This window comes from Anser anser (assembly GCF_964211835.1).
Source record: "Anser anser genome assembly, chromosome: 2".
NCBI lineage: Eukaryota > Metazoa > Chordata > Aves > Anseriformes > Anatidae > Anser > Anser anser.
The window spans coordinates 20,525,846-20,547,731 of record NC_139721.1 but is presented as its reverse complement, the minus strand read 5'-3'; the positions used below and the strand labels follow the sequence as shown (position 1 = coordinate 20,547,731).

Sequence of the window (21,886 nt, the reverse complement as noted above, 5' to 3'; positions counted from 1 at the left end):
TAAATCTTTTCAAGCTTTGCTTCAGTGGGTTAATTCCAGAACCTGAATTACAAGTGCAATTTGAATTACATTGCAAAGACTGAACTTACCTCACTTTAGCAAAGACTTTTTTCTTAAGACTTATGAATTCCAGTTATTTTGAAATCCTGAAAACGTTGAAATCTTTTGATACATTTCTTATTATTTCCAGGAAAAACGGGTAAAGGTTTTCACTGACTTTCGCTGACAGAACCTCTTTATTTAGGTAAGTGTTTCTTTGACTCTACCTTTGTTTCGTGGTATCTCACCTGCTGTTGCAGGTTGTGTACATCCACAGTTACACCAAATATCTGCACAGGGGCTTTTTATTCTCCCAGTCCTAAACCTAAGATATTGTAATAACAGAAGGAAAAAAACCTTGCCAGAATCTGAAAATAATAAGAAGGATATAAACCAAATAAATGTTCTCTGTACATTTAGGAAAATTGAAGAGGGCTGTAAAACCAAGTATGATTTCAGTTTGTCTCTACATATTTTGTCTGGGAATTTTAAAATACTCATCTGACTCTAGCTAATTAAGTCTCAAAGCTTGATGCTGAGCTATATGAGGCAGGGTAGGGGACATCACCCATTTTTTAAGGGAATGAAGTGAGACATGATTACGTGATCTGCTTGGTACAGAAGATTATTAAATATTGGATTTGTGAATAAAGATACATATTCCAGTTACAGTTTAACAAGAAGAATTGATTTTTTTTAACCACATAACAACAGCAATGACAGTAAAGAAAAAAATATTCTGCAATGAAGTGTCATATATATATTTTATCAGTAGCTTGAGTTGTTGAAAGAAAGCTGTATCTGACAAGAATACAATTTTACTTACAGTAAAAGGGCTATGATTGAGCTATACCAGCTGAAAACTATAGTTTTTCAGGTTATTGAGGTGTTTATTATACATTCTCCCCAGTAAGAATACTGATTAAGTAATTGTTGCAGAAGGCAGGAAAGTACAGGATAATAATAGCAGTTCAAAAACTCAACACTGTTCTTTTTTATTTTATTTTATTTTATTTTATTTTATTTTATTTTATTTTATTTAATTTTTTTTAAGAGAAACAACTAAATGAAGCTGTGACAGTGCAGTTGTTTGCAGTAATCAAGGACTTTCAATAGATAAGTCCTTATTCAGTTTCTCAGAACTGTACAGAAGCAGACTGAAAATTGGGTACCTACTGTTCAGGTTTTTAGCTTAGTTTCTGAGTGGTTCGGTTTTCTCTTGCACAGCATAGGAATACTGCACTGTGATCCATAATTCTGCTTCTTTGTGTTTCTCATATTAATAAAACAAAAAAGAACTGGAGGCAAAGAAAATCAGTTGCTAGAAATGTTTAGTTTTCCACATATACCGGTTGCATTTTTTTTTTTCTAATGTGAATTCTATTTGTAAGATCCCCTCATTCTGCTGGAAAAATATATGCTATTAATATTTCTTACCAGTTGTGCTAGCCTTCCAAAATTATTCTTACTGACACATATAATTCCAGTGATTTTAAAACAATTTTATACTAGGGAACTATGTCTGCAAAATAAATTTTTGTTGAAAAAAATTTTTGTACCATATTCTGTCTGGAGATTAATTCAAGATTTGGCTCAAGCTAAATTATGGTTGCAAATGCCTTATGTGAATTTGCAGGTTGTGTATCCCTGTAGTATCAGGTCTATTTTTCTGTGCTGCTCCCTTTAGGTTCTTACAGTTCTCTTAAAATAAATTCCTGAGCATTTTGGGTTATAATACAAATAGGGGTAGTAACAGAGGAAAGCAAGATTAAAATTTACTAAAATTTGGTTTATGTTGCTCAGAATTCATATCGTTTCAATATCTATAACTCTGTATGCACTATGTTCCTTATTTATTTGCAAATTCACTTACTCCCCTGCTCACTTCTTGTTATATTACATGCCTTAAATCTCTCAGGGTACTGCAGTGCAGCCACTGATGTACTGCAAGAAATGCCTTATGCAGATTCTGAAGAATGTATTGGAATCAGTTCATAATTACAAGATTTTAAACACATAATATTAGATCTCCCTCTGATTACATATAAGCTATCTTCTGTAACAATTTGAATCTGTGAAGCTGGGAGGGGAAGACTGCATGTTCACTGACTCCAGTGGGATTTAGATTTTCAAAAACCTAATACGTCCCAAATGTGAAAGGGGGAAGGCTTTGCCCAGGACTGGTGACTGGTGTTGCTGACAACCACATTAGATCATAACATCCCAGAGCTGGGGAATATCCATCACACACGACACTCTTACTGAGGAAAAGAAGAAGGAAATGGAGGGTCATTCTGGGATTTGGGGTTTACACTACCATGCAGATACTAAATGTCCATAAAATACATCCTGGAGACAATTCTGGCAATCTATGTTTTGATGCTTCCGCCAACACTAGTAAGGTTTTCTTTAGAGATTGTTTCGGAACCTGTTTTTCTCATTAAGGTTTTAAATCTGTGGCTTCTTACTCTGATCTCACTGGTTGATGTTAATTCTTATTTTAACCTTCTTTCTGTTTTTTTTTTTTTTTCTTTTATTCTCAAATCAAGACATACAACACTGCTGCATCTGAGTAAACAAGCAACTATTTCCCAGTAGAAGGTACAGATAGTCTGCTTTTCCCCAGGCAGAGAGGGAGGAAACATTGAAAACAGACTGAGTTAAATACCACTGCCAACACCTGAACACAACCATCATTCATGTATTTACTTCATTGCATCCTGGATTTTTGATTTTTTTTGGATTTTTTGATTTACAAGTAAGATTATGAGAGAACAAGTTCCTTGAACTGCCCAAACCACCCTTTCTTTGGTTAGCACCTCTCAGCACAGCAGTAGGTGGATGGGTGTGGAAAAGAGAAAGGAACTTTCCCCCAGCTGGATGGGGTTTGACTATTGAGGTTTGTGTTTGAATGGGATTTCATGGCAGGTCATATGTGAGGCATGTTCTGGTGTAGTCCAGGCAAAAGAAAAACAGTGAAGCCAAATGGAATATCATCAGCTCTGTATTTGCCAATTTGCCCTATTGTCTCAATTAACTTTGCTGTTTTCTTGCAGAAGCACAGAAAAAAAGGTTTAACGCTGTCAGGGTTGTACTCCAGAGGCAGCTCCAGCAAAACCCCTGCAGAGGAAGAGCAAATGTTCGCAACCCATCAGGATCTTCTCCAGCAAAAAAAAAAAAAAGGATAAAGTCTTATTTATTTATTTTTTTTTTTAAGCTCTTGTCAGGTTCTACAGTCAAATAAACAGTAACTGACAGTCTCTGGAATCGAAGATCGAAGGTCACCAAGACCTGGAGTTATTAGTAGAGAAACCAAATGTTGTCCAATTGCCCTAGGGAGATTTTCAGTCACTGAAACTGATGCCCTTCAGATGCCATGTCAAGGTCTGAAGCCTGACTGATTGGTGCCTAAAAATTAAGAGCAGATGCTGCTAGACACTATTTGCTATCTATCATCTCTTCAATAATCTTGCCCAGAAACGGGAGTTTTAGCAATCAGACAATAGTTGGCAAGAAAATTAATGTCAGGAGAGGATTTATTGAGTAAGGACCCAATAAACACATGCTTGAATGCTTCTGGCAGTCTGCCTTTCCTTAACGAAAAAATACCAATTGTAGGTATATCCCCCTAATTTTCACCGTGGGAAACATACTTTTCATCTGCGGAGTGCTTATGAAATTTTCCTTAGAGTACTTAGGACCTCCAATTGAAATAGAGCAAAAGTGAATTAATTGAATAATCTGGTATCTTTATGCCTTTTTGGTAGTTTTATAGTGACAAAAGCATACCTCAAATCCAAATGTAATGACAGCTTTATGCAGCAAGATATAGTCCGGACTAAACCTGTTGGAGATACTCTTAGTTAATCACATAGAATAACATCCATAATAGTTCCATGAGTTTTTAAGACTGTTTGCTACTTGCAATGGTAGTGTTCAAGTCCAGTCAGGACTGGATTTTCATTGAAAGAACACTACCCAAATGCTGTGATCTATGCTCTACAAACTTGCCATTCATTGTAAGACCAATGCAATATGTAATCATAGAATGGCTTGGGCTGGAAAGGCCCTTAAAAACCATATAATTCCAACCCCTCTGCCATGGACAGGGACACCTCCTGCTAGATCAGATAATGATGAGAAAGAGATTTTTCTTCAAATTCATCATCAAAACTGTGACATCTTATTTATGTGGTAGAACCAGATGTAGTATTTTCTGTTCTGTGTTCTGAGGACATTTATTTGAACCTAATATAACCTACTAAATATAGCCATAGATCATCATTTCGGGGAAGAAAATTCAAAGTTCTTAAGTCTGTTTTCAAGTACCTTAAGTCCTACAGGTTTGCTAAGACATACTTTTAAGTCTGCAGTCCTAATTTATCCTGCTATTTAGGTGAGAATCAAACATAACATTTGGATACAGAGCAAAACAAGAACTTTAAAACAAGATGTATTTGAGCTATGTTTTTTCCCACATCAACACACAAAACACTCACAGTCTCCCTCCTACTGAGTTTTAAAAGGGTGAGAAGGGTGGGGGGAAACAGCTAAAAATTAGCTGAGAAAAAGAGCACCTGTGAGTTAATTATTTGAAAGACTTTATCTCTGCGTCAAGTTCTATATTTTCTTTGTTTCAACATCAGCAACTCTTTCTATTTCCTTTCTTCTGCTACTCTACATTAGGTATCCAAGCTTTGTCTCTCTCACTTAAGTGAAATTGTATTTCTGAGTATGGCAATAAAGCATGTCTTCTCCAGGTAAAGATTTTTTTGTCAGAATATCTATATTGGAGCTCAAAGACAAAGACCCCATTACTTTCCTTTCTATTCTGAATTCTGAAATGGTGTTACTATTTCTCAGTTTCAAAAGGGTATGTGCAACTTGACCTCATAATTAAGAAGTCTAATTATTAGTCCTAGTCTTTACAGTGACCCATCTGGCATTCACTAAGAAGTAATGGCTTTTCTTGATGTTAGGTGGCCTTGCCTTTTCCTGATGTGGACCAAAAGAAGTAAAAATGGATCCATCCTGCATTGCTGTGGGTATGGTGGGAGTATCAAGGAACAGACTTGCCTGTATGGTTACAAGAAACAGTCCAATGAAAGAGACATTAAACAACAGAGCTGGAATCAAGCGAACACATCACAAAACAAAATAGCAGATTTCATCAATACAGGAGAAAAATATCCTCTTGGAGGAAGAAGAAAAGATGTATTTTGTTCAAGTAGTAAGCTACTTGTATTTTCTCCTAAAGTACCTCTTCAATAGTTCAAGGCTGCAATCACTGCTTTATAGAATTCATTTGAAACAAAGATATTAAATATGTTTTTTTTGTTTGTTTGTTTGTGTAATACATGACTTTTTTAAAGTCTTCTGGGTCACTTCAAGAACAATGGTTCTTCAACAGGTAAGGACAACTTGAATTGCTTTCCTTTTCACTTGTTACACAATTGTGTAACTTTGTAGATTTCATGGTTGTTCTTTTTTTATTTATGCCAGTGTAAGGGTTTCATCCAAAGACTACTGTATCACTGAAGAAATTTTGATTAACTTACACAGGCTTAAGATAAGGGTGTAAATAAAAGAGGAACTCTGAATCATTGTGCTTCAGTACTTCTATTACAATTACAGCCTTGATCATGCTGCTTCTGACATAGCACATAAAAAGAACACATCCTCCAAACATTCAGTCATATAAAAACAATCCACAGTAAGAGTATTTTAAAAATTATATCAGTTCACAGATATTCCAGATCCATGTATTCATTCATTCATTAAATTAGTTTCATTTAATTCATATAGGTGGGGATGAGGATTTTCCTTTGTTTTGTTCTATGAGTACTGAAACACTGGAGAGTATTGGCTGACATTTCAAGCAAAATACCAAACATAGGATCATCTTGGTGTTGTATCCTGCCAAAATACATTTGGATTTCAGAGGAGATATTTACTTTTACAAAACACACAGGGAATTAAAAGCATTTTCTACTTATAGAAAGTGAATACAGCTGAAGATGTTCACATTGTCAATTTATCTCATGCAATATATATTGCAGTACATCGTAAATTATGCTCTTCTGGGAGGAAAGTAGGAAGGGGCCTCTTTTAATCTTAGAAACTAGCATACTCACAAAACCTTTCCAATTAGACCCACTAGAGGAGCTGAGTCTACACATCAGTAATAAAAAGTAGATTTCTAATGATAATCAAAGGTAATGGTGAAGGAGGAATTTTGTAAAATACCTGAAGTATGCAGCTTCCGTAAATTAAATGTTAAACAGCCTAAATCCTCTCTGGGCCGGGGAAAAGGAAAAAAGTTCATATTTTTATTTTTCCTGTTGACAGTTATGCCATGTATGTATGTATGAATGTGCTCTATTTTTCTAAATATGCTTTTGTAACACATGCTATAATATTTAATTTTATGGTTTAAGTGAGTAAGAAAGTTTTGTTTCTGTTTTTAAGCATGTATAAATTATGGCTATGTTTGCTAATATATATAACCAGTCTCTCCGACTGCAGGAAGCCTGGGAACCAGGCAGCACTCAGATGAGGAATGGGTGCCTATCTCAGAAGGCTCTTCCATTAGTTTGGTCTATGCTGCACCAGCTCTCTTCAATGGCAGTCAGCGTAGACTGGAGCTTTGTCGTGTTGTCTTCCAAGAGAATGTATTTTTGTTTCATAACATTTTTATGTATAAAGCCAGCCAATGAAAACATAGCACAATTCCTTATTTCACTCAGCAATGGAAGGGTACACTGTTTTGAGTTTGGCCAGTTCTGACAACTAGTATTTAGCCCCAGAGAACTGCCATTGGTATTCTGGGGATAGCAATATTTTTGGATTCCTGGGTAGAAATCAGAAGAAAACTTTTATTATAACATTAGCTACAGAATTTGACAATAGGTGAGCTTGTGTGCAGGTTCTCTGAAGATGCTAAATGAAAACACAAGGCTCTTCTGTAATGATACATGAAGAGTGGCCACTGTTACAGCACATTTGTGTTGCTGTGCAAATGTCTTGCTAGTTTTGAAGCCTTGCACTTCAGTTTTGTTAGACTGTTGGAAGAAATCTCATTTAACTGGCATTTTTACATCTACATTAATTCTTTTAAAACACTGAAGTGAGTGTTCTACAGCTATGTAAAGAAACGCATTATCAAAGCATTAAGATATGATTAAACTGACATTTTCTTAAGAAAACGAAAGGAGCAGGAAAAAGCCATTCTAAAAGGACTGAGTGCTACATACTCCAGATATTATCTTCAGTGCTTACTCAGGGATCTTTAAAGAAGCTTATTACCAAGTACCCTAAGAAGACAAGTGTGGATGTGTACAGATCAGAGGAATGCAAGTTAATGCACCTGCCAGATTTTACTATCGTACAAAGCATGTCAATCAGCACTCAGACCTTGCGTTTAAAATGTGTTCCCTCAGATTTTTTTCAGTGCTGTATCTCACATAACTAGAATTCCCTAGTCGGTAGCCGTCCAGTGTTGCAAATGTCATAAATTATGCTACTGAATATACATCACTGAAATTAAGGTGAATATTCCTTCGTTAGCCTCAATAATGGCTTATATAAACAGCAGTAGATATAATTGCTGTGAGTACATACATTTAAGAAATCTTTGTCATATTCTCCGTATGACAAAAAGAAATAAGTCTTGTAAAGTAAAAAATAAATGGGTTCTAAATAAGTTTTCTGTAAGAAAGAGAAATTAAACTTAATGAGTTGAACAGATTGAGCTGTTTATAACACATGAAAGTAAAGCTATTTGAAGCTATTTGATGCACAGTTACTTGATAGCTACCTCAAATTCATATCCCACAGGACTGTTTGCAATGCATTGGTTTCAGCCTGGTCTTTATTAGGAAAAATACTATCAGAAAGCCCTCTTGAGAGGTGAGAGATCCACCAGCTGGAAATGCCTGTAGCAGATGAGTGCATGATGTACCATATCGTCCCAGGATGGCTGCAGGCTGCCAGGATGCTGCAGCCATGGAGAAGACATACAGAAGAGAACATTGTAGAGATAAAAGGCCATTGCACGCTACAGTAATAAGGTCTTGCTTGTTGCCCTGTAAAAAAATCTGGCATTGCTTTAAAAAAAAAAAAAATGGAAAAAAAAGTGTAAAAAGGGCTACCAGTGAGGTGTGGGGAAAAGAAATTGTTTTAGAAGAGCAAAAGCTCTACCTACAATATTTAGGAGAGATATGACTAATGTCTGTAAAATGGGGTCAGAGAGAGGAGTCATATAATCTAAAGGCTGCTGATTGCAAAAGAACAAGCAGTCACAAGAGAGCATATGGATGAAAAGCCTGTGTCAGCAGGTGGCTGGACTCGGCTGCCCAGCAGGACCCTCAGGCTCTCCACCAAAACTGGGGGCCCAAAACCCGGGAGCTTTTGTGGGCATCGTCATGTTCTCATGCTCTCTCATGTGCAGCTCTCATACAGACTGAAAGGTGTTCAGATGGTGCAGAGGAGCTCAGCAACTTGCAAACCTGTCTATATTCACAGTTTTAATTAGTTTCAGGATTTAGCCTAAATATTTTCTTGAGTGAGAACTCACTATTTACTGAGTTAGCATATTCAGGTCTTAGATGGAAGTCACTTAATAAAGAAACTAGAATAAACATAAAGTGACTGAAGATATTCAAGTGACACTGTTGTACTGAAAATATAGTTGTATAAATAAATGGGCTTTATCAGTTTGCTTGTACCTCCAGCAATGCTGACATTTGCATTCTGCTCTCTTACCTCTGTCAGACTTTAGTTCTATTAAAATAATGAATTCTCATACAGATATTCGCCTCTTAGCATGAGGCATTTAGAACAAGCCAACCCATTTCCAGGGACGAACTTTGGAAGTCTATTAAGATGCACAGATTTAAAAAGGAGAAATCTGTACAGATGTCATGGGTTAGAGATCTGTCTTTTTATCAGTTCTCATAAAACATGTCCACATATGCTGTATTTTCCAATAGGAAAATGAAGCACAAATCCTGTTGGGATCACCAGCAGTGTCTGATGTCCAAAGGCAGATATTTTATTTAAATGTTCTTATACTGCTCAGTAGGGAATACCATTTTCATTGTGTTTACTAACATGTTAGCATTCATTAAAATGTTTTTGTGCTGCCCGTAAGATATGTATTTTAAAAGGCATACTTGTGAAGAGCTTTAGAGCAGTAGAATTTTTTAAGACTGATCATTTGACATGTTATTTCACATTGAAGCTTGCATTGCAGAGAACTAGAAACCAGGTACTCAGAACACTGTTAACACTGGACAACAACTGGACCATAATGCCCTTCAAAAATAGTTTTTGCTTTATAAATTTCTGGGTTACTTTTGAAGTCAGAGTGACATCAGAATGTGACATACTGTGGTACAAACTAAGCCACTGGGCTCCCCAATCAACCCCACGCCTTACTTGCACTTGTTATTGGAATCTCATCAACATCAGCATTTCCTTTTCATGAGTTCTGCATAAATGACTTAAAATTCAAACAGATACTTGTTAGTTTTGGCATCATCAGTTTTTATAAAATATTCAGTAAGTGCTTTGATAAACCTTAAACGTCATTCTCTAAAGACTTTATCTTCTCAAAATTTTCTAAAGGGCAGAGACACAGTTTGTGAAGGTCCATGAATGATTTTAAATGCTTAAAAAAGGGATCATCCTAGTTCCATCTTGAGACTTTTTGGCCTATTAAAAGGTTATTCTATTCAATTTACCTTTTTTTTTTTTTTTTTCTTTAATATAAACAGCTCTCCACTGAGTATGCATGAGCCAGGAAGACATTTGGAGATCAGATCAGGAGTGCAGGAGAATGATGATGCTGTAATAGGTGCAGGAGAGGAAAACAGGGAGTGAACTGGAAGATTGGGGTAAGGCTCATATTGAACTGGGGAAGTGAGGGGACACACAACTAGAATGCGGGTTATTTGCCTTCAGTCCCTCAGAAAACACCACTAAATGTTGATTATTTGTATTCTGCTGCCTACAGGCACTAATCACTGCTTTCAAGGAAGAGAGCATTTATATGTTTACATATAGGAGAACACAGTGATCATCTTATGGGAAAGTGCAATAGTAACTGAAGGTGCAGAGCTAAGTCCAGAAGAGCACAAAGGGGTTCATATAAAAGAAGAATGATGCTTTTGAAAAAATACCCATCCTTATTCTGACAGAGAGTTGCCTTTCTTGATATTTTAAATCAAACTGCTGTGTTTAAGCAATGATCTGACTGCATAATCAGTTGCTTCAGTGGAATGACATTTTCAGACAAATTTAGCCACAAAAAAACAAAAAACAACAACAAAAAAACTTCCATGCAATATATGGAAACTAGGGCTAATGTTACTCTGATACACATGTCCTTAGAGCTGATTTCCAAAATTAGAGCTAGCTGAAGAACAGATTTTGTGCCAAATGAAAACGGTATTTTTGGTTCAGGGACAAAATGTAATATTTAATTTTTTTGTTGTTGTTAAAACAAAGTATATAAAAAAACAGTTTATATTGAGGTGAGTATTTTCTAAAATTTCATTTATACCTTCTTTAATATTTTGATAAATTTGAAATATTTTAGGTACATTTAAAACATATATTTGAAAATGAATGTACATATATAAAAATACTTTAAAAGCACAGCATTCATAATGAAGAATCAAATAGTATTAAACATTTTAAAGCATTTTTCACCATTTTTTTATTAAATATTTTTAATAACATCCCACATAGGAAAACTTTGTCATATTTCCTATGACAAACTCTGTCTTAAGTAAAAAAAAAAAACAAAAAGGGCATAAAAATTTGATTCAATTTTAATACAGACACTGCAACTCATACTTACATCAGACGACTTAAGAATTCAACTTAAGTCACCAATAAGCCATGTCCATGTTTCAACCATGTGGTATCCTGTACTTTGACACTGCCGTAGTATTATTTCTCTGCAATAGAGAAATTTCAGGTTGATAGATTATTCCCTTTTAGTCCTACCCCAAAGCTGTTTGTTAGAGCATGGAAGCAATGATGACAGTAGGGAGCAGGGGGGTGGTGTTCTTGTCATAGAATCACAGAATCACAGAAACAGGTTGGAAAAGAGCTTCAAGATCATCAAGTCCAACCATTCCTTTCTGTTCCAAATTTGATAGCCTGGTATAAATAATCTTCATAAGCAGCCCCGAAGCAGAAGAAGATTTCTAAGCCTTGTTCTAACAGAGGCAGGAGTCTGCTTTTGTGGCACTACTGAAATATTTTTTTTACAGAGCTGGCAAGATTGCTTGGTATTCTTCTTCCTATAAGATCTTCAGGTGCACAGAAGGATCTTTAAAAGCAGATATTTCTCTCAGTTGGTAATTGTGATTCTTTAATCCTCTGGCAGAAATGACTATCACCAGCATTGTCACAATATAGGGAATTTCCACAAAAAACTGATTATCTTCATAGCGTAATGTAAAAAATATTTCTTACCATGTCCTTTGACTTCACCCAAAGCTAGGAGTTTTGCAGAATATTTCAATGAAGGGAAAAGAATTACAGAATTTGGTTATTTCTTTGTTACAGTCCTGCTTATTTGCAAAGAATACTTCTTTCCACATACTTCTTGTGAGAGGTCAGATGACATTACCAAAATGATTTTTTCTAACATTACAGCTTAGGAATGCATGACTTCACCACCAAATTAAAATAACTTTTTAGATGCAGAAGGTTTTTGAAAAGATTTCAATACCTAATTTACTTTGAAAATGATTTTTTTTTTTAATTTCAATCAATAAATATTGCTCTATAGTATTTCCATTAAAACATGCAGTGCTTTGAATCCAATCAATCCTTGTGGTATGCATACTTGAAGAGACCTATGCTCTCAGGTATGATAATATGGGTTTCTTAGCTTAGTACCTGGCAGTGTGTATTATCTAAGTACTGTTTTCTACTTGGATATTGCATGTTATGACAATGATTGTTCTGCTGACTACCTTAAAAGTACACTTTAATTTCTTAATTTGGGTGTATAAAACTGATAGTCGAACTTTTAAACACAAACCTCCCTTATCACATTTTTGCCATTATGTTTAATAAAGTTATATGATATGGTCTTTTCCTTTTTTATTATTTTACTACATTCCTGGGCTAAAACATATGACCCTGAGAAACTTTTAAGTGAAAGAGGTGTTTTCATCTGTCAGAAATGCCCAGCTCTACCAAGACCTCACACTATACAGCATTTACTCCACAGCATACTGAAAGATTATGATTATATCCTGGAGATGCTAAAGTTCTTTTAGCTATTAGGACAAATGAAGACCTTTGTATAAAACTCACTTTTTAGACCACAAATCATCTGGAAAACAGCTTCAGCAACAGTTAAGCCTTGACCCTCTGTTGGACAATGTTCCTTTGAATGATTTCCTCAAATCCATAATTTTCTCTAAGTTCTTCTTCTTCTTATTTTTTTTTTTTAAAGCATTATTTAATGTGCATGAATAACAATGAATACTCATATTCAGGGATAAAGCTGCATCATCCTTGCTGATTACTTCACACTAGCAAAAAGTTGCTTTATTTATTATTATTATTTTTTTTTTAAATAATATAACTGTAAGATACAGGGAATTTCCAGTTTTGGGTTGTCGTTGGTATGCAGAATCTTACAATCATTGTTCCAAAAAGTCTATGAACCCAATTATGAGCTCCTGGCTGGCAAGTAATTACTCGTAAAAGTAGTTCTGGTTGGATCACCACAGTTGTAGCTGTGTAGTGCTCCTCAATTAAATTCATAGTCTACTCATGCAAAAGAATTCGCGTATGAGCCTGTCCACTGCATCCATTTAAATTCTTCCTGGAGAAAGGAAAGAATGGATTATTTTAAATATACAGTTACCTTGAAAATGTTAAATTATTTTACCCTTTTACCACCAAGATCTAACGATAATTTGCTAGCAAAATTCCAGGGTTTTTAGAGTAAACTCCTTAATCTATCTTTAAAGCAAAATTCTCAATCATACCTCTAATTCTAAATTCTCTGAAGCTGGGAAACATCTCTGTATATGTTTCGATGGGTCCAGGACAATGGAGATGTAGCCATAATTTGTTTAGATACAGCTACAAATGAAATGCTTACTATTATTTTATTTGACCATCATAGCATTCATTCATGAAGTGGAATGCCAACAATACTCTGGACGAGCAGAAGTTTCTTGATCATATCAGCTTCATCAAATTTCATTTTTTGCAAGTGGAAAACCTTTTCCTTATTGAATTATCTAATAGAAACCCAAAGAAGTTTGTGTATTTAAAACAAAATAAACACAAGCAAAAGCAACTATCTCACAAGAATTCTATTCTTGCTCTAGAGAGGGGCAATACATGTGGCAAACATCAGTTTAATGTACAACTTGAATAATACTGTGATGTGGATGATAGGAAAAGTTAAAGGTGACTATTATTTTAACTGTCTGTGCAGAATAAAAATAGACATGCTTTAACACATTGCATACCATTTTACAAGTTCTAACCAATCTTTGAAACAACACTGATTTATGTACACAGTAACTATTTGCATCCATCTACTTAGCAGAAAATTAAAAAAAAGATTAGGATGAAGGTTCAGGATGAAGTTGCCTTACATGAAGTACTTGAATTTGGTTTTGGACTCTAAATAAAAATGGCCTAGTTTTTAGAGCTGCTGAGCACAAATACTTCCAAATAAATCTGATGACAACTATAGCTCTCACGCAGTGAGGAATCTGGTCACTCTTTGAAGTGCCTAACATAGGTTAAAGTATCTAGTTGATGTGCTTATATTGAAAATGATGGCCAAAGGAGCTTGCCCCAAAACAAGCTAAGCAGTTAATCAAAGAGAGAAGGAGTCCTGCCAGAGGCACAGACAGCTCTTGTACCCATACAGTAGGCAGAAAACTCCATAGGGCAGGACAGCAGCAAGAGCAACAGGGATGCCCCTGCTTCTGCAATATCTACCAGATCTTAATGGACACATGCAAAACACTATAAAATAACATAGAGTGAGTAGCTGGGAACTACCCTTGAAATCAGAGGTGATGAACTTCAACAGCATCTATGGTGCTTCTGGGTCTCAAAGAGTTATCTTTTCACAACATCTTTATTTGTTGTGTGGGCACACCTCCCAGCTCACACCTAACACAGGTATCTCTAGCATGAACACCGTTGTACTGTGGGGCTCTACTCTTGGGTTTATTTGTTCTCCTGAGTTGAAGATATCTTAAGATATCCCTTTCCTCCTTGATTTTCTCTACCTCGGCTCAATCTATTTCGGAGTTATGAGGTCTTTTCCACATGCCAGTCATGATTCCAAATACAGTTTGAAGAAATCTGTCACACATATGCACATGAATAAATATTCATAGGTAATGCTCCCCTTATTCAATAAAAACTTTGCTTTTACCATATCCAGTTGTCATTCTGGTGAGGCAGGATCCAGGTAAAGCATAGTTGTCATTCTGGTGAGGCAGGATCCAGGTAAAACATCATTTTTTTTTTTTTGTTTCTTTTTTAAAGCATCAATATTTTGCACATTAGACTTACTCATCAGAATAATTTACTCTTCTTTAGCCACTGACAGTGGCTACTCTAAAAACACGAGCTTATGTGAGGTGATGTGGTGTTTCTCCCACTTCATGGAACAATAGATTTTTTTGCAAAGCCTCGGTGTGTGGAAGCTAGGGTTTCACTTCCTAAATTGATCTTGTTTTACACTGCTGAATGATCTTTGCTGTGTTATTGCAATAACATGTACATTAATAAGCACAAAATCAGGCACAAGGATGGATTTGAACAGAAGGCATACTATTTCCATGTGATAATGATAGGGATGTTCCTGCACACATCAGGCAGTAAATTGTCTCCAGTGAGAAACCGGAAGGTTTTATATCATATAACTGATAGATAGAGATTGGCTTTTTTCAACCTGTCCCAGTGCTACAGTTCATTTCTGAACCCTCCCATCCTTGCCCGGATTGGAACAGAGGCAAATGAAGAGGGACTTCTACATGCCAAATGTTACCTGCTCCACATCTCAGTTACCTCTGGCAGCCGGCCTCTTTTGTGTTCATCTGCAGGGGACTAAGACTGCAGTAGCAACATGCTCAGTATTTCCACGAATCCTTCTAACACGAATTTCCTGTTCATTTAATTCTGACAGGTCCTTCCCTTGAGACCCTTGCCAAATGGACTCGTAAGGGGGAAACGATCTTCCCAATCTCTAGACAGGATCATTCGTCACAATAACCATATCCAGGAAGCTCAGTTCTGTAGAGAAGGGGTTAGGTTGGTTATGGAAGAAAGTTTCTGGATGCCGAGGTAGAAATGGAGGACACCAAGAGAATCAGTCTGCTTCTTGAGGAAGGACTTAGGAAAATGATAAGTCAAGTCCCCAGTCCTCAAAGTCTGAATGACGCAGACCAAGAACTGTTTTTGACTATATACCAAAGTAGTCCTGTAGTGTAGGTATTTCTAGGTAATACTGGAGATGAGGGTTCTATGTCTTTGACACCCCATTTCAGTGTGACCCCAGAAAGGGCACTTAGCCTCTGTTTCCTTGGGAATAAGGGGATAATGCTGTCCTTTCACCTCACACACGTGTTTCCCCATGTCACTGGAACAGGAGACATCAGCCTATGATGTTCAAAAATTGCCCACACTCTTCCTGGGGCTGAGCATTTTAACAACATCTCTTTCCTCAAAAACCCTCATAGATGGGGTTCTGGCTTATCACTGTCGATCAAGGGGTGCAGGAGAGGCTTCCCTGCTTTATCTTGTAATTCACTAACAATAATAGGAGCAGTTAGCACTTCTTTCCTACTTTACAGTCTGCAGAATATATTAATTAATTAATTAATATAAATATTAACTAATTAGCCCACCCCAGTGAGGACAATGATTGTCACGTTTGCCCAGAAATTTACAATAAGTCTGGGATATTCACACAGGCATAAGGGAGCTCCCTGCCCAAATCACACTGCATGTCAAGGGGAGGTGGATGCTGACTCCCTGAGGTACCCTTGAAAAACTGAGCTCTAACAGATCATGTCTGCAATCAATTTAGCATACAATTAAGCATTTGCACAAAGCAAATAGCGCAAGAACTTCTCCAAATGTAATCCTGCCCTCTTGTTAAAACACACTTGGCTGTTTGGCATTACGCAGAATGACTGTCACCACAGCACTTTGAAGTCACTGTCGTTAATGCAAACACACACAGGTACAAATAATTCAGCAGCAGAACACTGATGCTAACCGAGTTTCTTACGCCATGCGCGATCCTGAAGATTTCAGGATCATATTTTAGTCTATTTATTCTTTACACAAAAGGTACTTTACAAAATCTGCTAAATAGCTAGGCCTACTTAGCGAGTCACAGGAATAGGCCCTGCACACATCTCATCAGACATGTCTGTGTCTCTGGCTCTCAGCTCCTCTGTTCTCTTTCACCAGCAGCTGGTCTCTGAATGGATGTCAGAGACTGATCTCTTTGCTTTGCTTAGTCTGTGGGATTGTTTCTCTTCTGGTCTGCAGAGATCTGTCAATATTAGCTTAAATGTAGGTTCTTTTTTTCTTGTGAAAAGAAAAGAAAATAATTCTTCCTCTTGATGGTAGCTTACAACACTTCAGATTATCCCTTGTTATTTCTTTGCAAGAAGAAATGTATATTCTCTCTTCATAAGAATTATAGCAGTTAACAATCCTCAGGCCCAAACTTCGTCCCATGAAGAACTAACATCAATGGGAGTTAGCAATATCTGCTAAGGGTAGAATTAGGATTCTCACAGAAATCTTTAGGTTCAAATAAGACAATCTTCACTGGTGTAACTACATGTCCTACATAGTACTTCTAAAGGATATCTTGGTCAAACATAGCTTTCAAAGTAAAACATATATTTTTTTTTCTCACTCTAGGCCACGTGCTTTTTGCTATCTACAGGTTTCTACTCTTCACAACACAAACTTCTCCACAGACGTCAGGAGTTCTGGAGAATACATCAGGCTGTTTATTTATTTGTCCCCATTTTGGTCTTGTTTTCCAGATTGTTTCTCAGTCATACAGGGGTAGGTCCTAATTTAGCAGTTCAGAAAAAAGCTCAGTTCAATTATTAATGATTTGTGTTGTGAACTGTCTTTGTATGGTTATTAGTTATTTGTATAATTAATTTGCCTATTCACTAGTATTCCCTGGCCAACTTTAGATGTCTAATTTACATGCCTAAGTTGGGAGACTAGTATTCCTCAGCTTCCAATATAGCTAATAAAGAGAATCTCCTCTGAGGAAAATTTAGGCTGCCTAAGTTAATTTCCTGCCTGAAACATTAGCTGAAGAAGCCATTGTTAGAACAAAAGACTGAGCAGACTTCCAGTTCAGGCACCTATAGAAGCTATAGAAGCTATAGAAGCACCTAAGGTGCTATAGAAGCACCTAAGATTTGGTGCTAGGAGGGCCTTTGCCTTGCAAATGAAGAAAATCCCTACACCTAATGTACCCTGACATTGAGTTTACTTCTGACCAGAAGTTACCGATGGGCTAGAAACAGTGCACTGAAGTAGGGTTAACACCAGGCCCCATCCAGATCATGGCCTTGCAGCTGGTAAACCAGGCTAGGGCCTTGCCAGGGAATCTTGTCTCCTGTGTGGCTAGTGGAAAGGATACAAAAAATATTATTCCTTCTTTTATCATCACATGTGCTTGGTCAAATTGTCAGCTTTTTTTTTTTTTTTTTCAGGGTTGAAGAAGCACTCAATATACATATCAACGTTTCTGCGGCATTTTTGAAGGCTAATGGTGAAACGTCAGTCAAGACGTGACTTAACAGGTGGAAGCACTGAGCTGTCCTCCTTCTACACCGCTGTTTTTGTTTATATTAAAAAAGAAAATATATTTAATCTTCAGGAGAGTTAAAATTAGTATATGATATATTGCTGATGAAACTTAATACTAAGTTTTAATGCAAGTAGGTCACACTGACAGGCAGAAAGGCAAAAAAAAAAAATCCATAAAATAAACAGCAAAAAGACTTGGCTGAAATGTCAAAAGAGCATGATTGTGAGCAATTAACAGCTTTGTCCTTGATCGCTTTACATATCTTCTGGTTTATAGGACCAGTTGTCCAGTGTGGGAGTAAGAAGCTGTTCTCTGAGCTACAGAAACAGCTATAGTAGCTATGGGGAGAAAACAGGCAGCAGGGTCAACTTTTCTTAATAAAGAGATATTATCATTAGAATAAATTATAGAAGTCTTGTGAACCAGCCTCAGGTTTTGCCTGTCATCAGTATTTTCTCCTTGATCTATCATTCGCATTGTAGAACTGTGGCAGCAGTAAAAATTTCTGTTTGTTTTACTGAAATGAAGGATTATTCTAATTTTATGAAGTGAATGTCCCAAATACTCTCCTTCTCCTGTCATCGAAGTTTGTTATAGTAGGCTGTAGTCTGCCTCTTTGATATGGAGTAAACATTAACAGGTGTGGTAAATCTTTGCTGCATATGCCAGAAAAGTCAAGGTACCTTCCTCTATTTGAAATGTCCCCTAAAGTATCTGGTTGTAAAGAATCTATAGGCACACTGGGTGCTTAGGCCATTCTTAGAGCTGAATTCCAGGCAGCAATGTACACTCCCCTCCCCTTCCTCAATGAAGATCTGTAGCTAAAAACAGATATGCACATATACAGTACTGTTAAAATGAATCGTTTGCAAAATGTAAGTACATTTAATTATAGAGTATATATGTCTTACAGGATCACATTCAGATACATGTGCCTTCCACAATGAAAAATGGATTTACAATTTTCATTTTCCCTAACTATAAATATTTGTATACCACTTAATTTAAAGATTATATTGACAGATATAATTTTCGATTAATATGCTGTATTTTACACCGTTTACATTCCATTTCAATATGCTTGCCTTCTATAAAATGTATTTCAAGACTCCCTAAAAAAGAGAAAATAGGCACACTTTAAGCAGTTTACAAGAGACAGATCATTATCTCCTACAAAGGAAAGGAAACAGGAAAGCTGTAAATAATAAGTTCTGAATAGGAATGACATAAACAGCCTAATCAATGTCTTCCAGAACTGGCAAGTGACACCTCTTTGTTTTTTGCAAATAAAAACCTTCTTAACATCACAATATAAACCATTATCTCTGCAGGCAAGGTATATTTAGAAATGTACAAAATGTACATTTCCTGCCAGCCACTAGATCAGTAGGTGGAGATCTAAAGTCATGCAAATATTACAGTAAATGCAGGCAACCAATTTCTAATTATTCCATATCAGCAGATTTGTGAGGAATATAATTTATTAAAAAAGAACAGTTTATGATCAGCAGACCTTAGTTATGACTGTTTAGGAATTCAGTGCATTTTGATCTAATCACAAAATCAAAATATTCATGAAACACAATGATATCTCCCCAAAGCAGCCGGGCAGCCATTAATTTTGAAATTCGGGTAATTTATTAACACTTATCTGTAGCTGTAAAAGCTTACCTCTGTGTTTGTAATACGGGTAAAAGTGAAAGCAGTTTTAAAACTGATTCCTAATGATTTATAATGGTTTGCTGTAATTTGAGCCAGAAATTCAATTAAAATGTATGTCTAGTTTTGTTTCAAGATCTTTAGTTAAAAATTCTATTAAAATTCTATTTCCTTCTTGCATTAAATGTATCTGTTATCTGCATATATGAGAAATATAAGAAAATTCTATCATTTATTCCCCAGACTCCACAAATGCCTTTAAAAGCATTCATTTTTATTTCATAATTCTGCCAAGGTACTATTTGGAATTTATATACAGTAGAGGAGGAATAAGTGTGCATGTTATTTTCTTTCGAAGAAAAGCAACTTCTCTACTGAGTGCTCATGCAAATATTCAAGTGACATTTATCAGTTCATCAAAGAAAGGAAAAACAAATAACACTGAATTATCAGATGTTTTAAAGCTTAATTACAATACCAAGGGTAAAACTTCTTTCTGTATATTTCCCACTATAAATCCCTCTTGTAAGGGATATGTAACTTCACTACTAAAATTCCCTTCTGAGATAACACTTCACATTGTAATTTATAAATAATGAGAAGCAAAACTGGTCATTCTCTTGTTTATTTATAGGGGAACAAAAAAAGGGGCAACTCATTGCTGATGTTGGTGGAGTCACTCCAGGGTAAACCAGAAGTGAAACAGTGAATATTACTCACTTTCCCTCTGTGATGGTCTTATCTCAGTATACTTCACTACTTGTAAAGGTAAAGAAGGACTGACTTTATAGATGAGCACGTCTGTTAATGTTGATGAGAGTGATGTGGCTAGTCCTAATTCTCTGTGTTGGGAACTGATCTTTTGTAATGCAGTTAATCAGTAGCTTCTAGATAAAGAGAAAAATATTCATGTGCCCAATGAAATGTTACCTTGTGAAAAATATATCCTATTTGCAAATTCAGTTATTCAGCATTTGCCACACTTCATTTTCAGTAGTGGAGAATCAGGACCACATAACAGCAAACTAGGGATGTAATTCAGCAGACTAAGTATCACTAAGAAAGCACTGAGGGCTTTCTTCTTCTGTTTGATATGGTTCAATAGCAGCTAATGACTCTAAGTAAGTGAAAGTTTTCCATGAGACTGGGACACATCATAGTCTCTTCAGCAAAGATAAAGCTGAGAAGAATATGAAGATGTCTCAGTGTAGGATAATTACTGCAGTGGAGAAATCATCCACTGGATTATTTCATCAGATTTAAAACTCAAAAGTTTCTGACTAGACAATGGATATCTCTGCAAGCAAGGATCTTCCAAAACCAGAGATTTCATAAGTTCAAAGAATGTTTGCTCTGGAAGACATGGATTAGCAAAGACAGAGAGGCAACTCACAGGAAGATATTGCGTGAAGCAGGCTTATGCAAGAAGAGCAAAGGATTAACTTTTCCTTCTACGGTTAGTCAAGCAGTAGAGTTAAGGAAGGAATATTTGTTCATTGCATTCACCCACAAGCAAAAAGTCAAAGTGCCAACTGGCTGTTGAGAGTAGATGTTGCAGAGTTTCTGGCAGGCTTCATTCCCTAGGCTATCTGACCACTGTATGGAACACATTATCTACATATTTCTGTCCTTTCAAATCATTGCACTGATGATTCTGCCAACTGAGATGAAGACGAATGGCACCCTTACAGGTGTGGCTGTTACAGAGGTAGCATTTTGGACACACTTGGGTATGTCTGCCATTCTCTCCTGTGGAGGGCAGTGGTACTCTTATACAGTAGCTCCAGCCTTTAATAGTGTAATTAATGATCTCGAGATGAAGCAGCAGCCAGCATGTTAACAATATTATTGTATAGTAAGCTTGCTGAGTGATACTGCAAGAAACAAGAAATGATACAAAGGATCGTAGAGAGGTTAGAAATGTGGGCAAGGAAAATAGAAAAATGACTTTATTTTTTGAAGAAAATCCAACCATTTCTAGTTGTTTCACACTTGCAATAACAGATCACAACAGATAACAGACAACAACAGACTTAAGGAGTGGGTGCAACTTGGAGAAACCTTCTATAGCAAGTGATATTTTGGGGTGAAAGAACAAAAGACCTTAGAGTGAAAGAACAAGAGATATCAGAGTGATAGTATCAGAGACCTCACATTTATAATATAAAAGTTGTAGGAGTGATAGAAGAAAGTAAACTGAAGGATAAGTGAGATGCAAATGGGCATATGGGACTTGGGCTACAGAAAAGACTCCAGAAGCATTAATTGATGAGGATGAATTCCAAGAGCTGAGCATGTGTATTTCAACTGACAGGGTGTGAA

The 21,886-nt window shown here is 36.3% G+C and overlaps 1 long non-coding RNA gene across 1 annotated transcript; it reads right to left on the bottom strand.

Annotated features, from left to right (window-relative positions):
* Positions 1 to 1,619: 1,619 nt before the first annotated feature.
* LOC310893303 lies at positions 1,620 to 4,529 on the bottom strand. Its single transcript, XR_014578886.1, has 3 exons — positions 4,369 to 4,529; positions 3,829 to 3,883; positions 1,620 to 3,159 (listed from the first exon to the last, which is right to left on the bottom strand). It is a non-coding gene; the product is annotated as an uncharacterized lncRNA (long non-coding RNA).
* Positions 4,530 to 21,886: the final 17,357 nt, after the last annotated feature.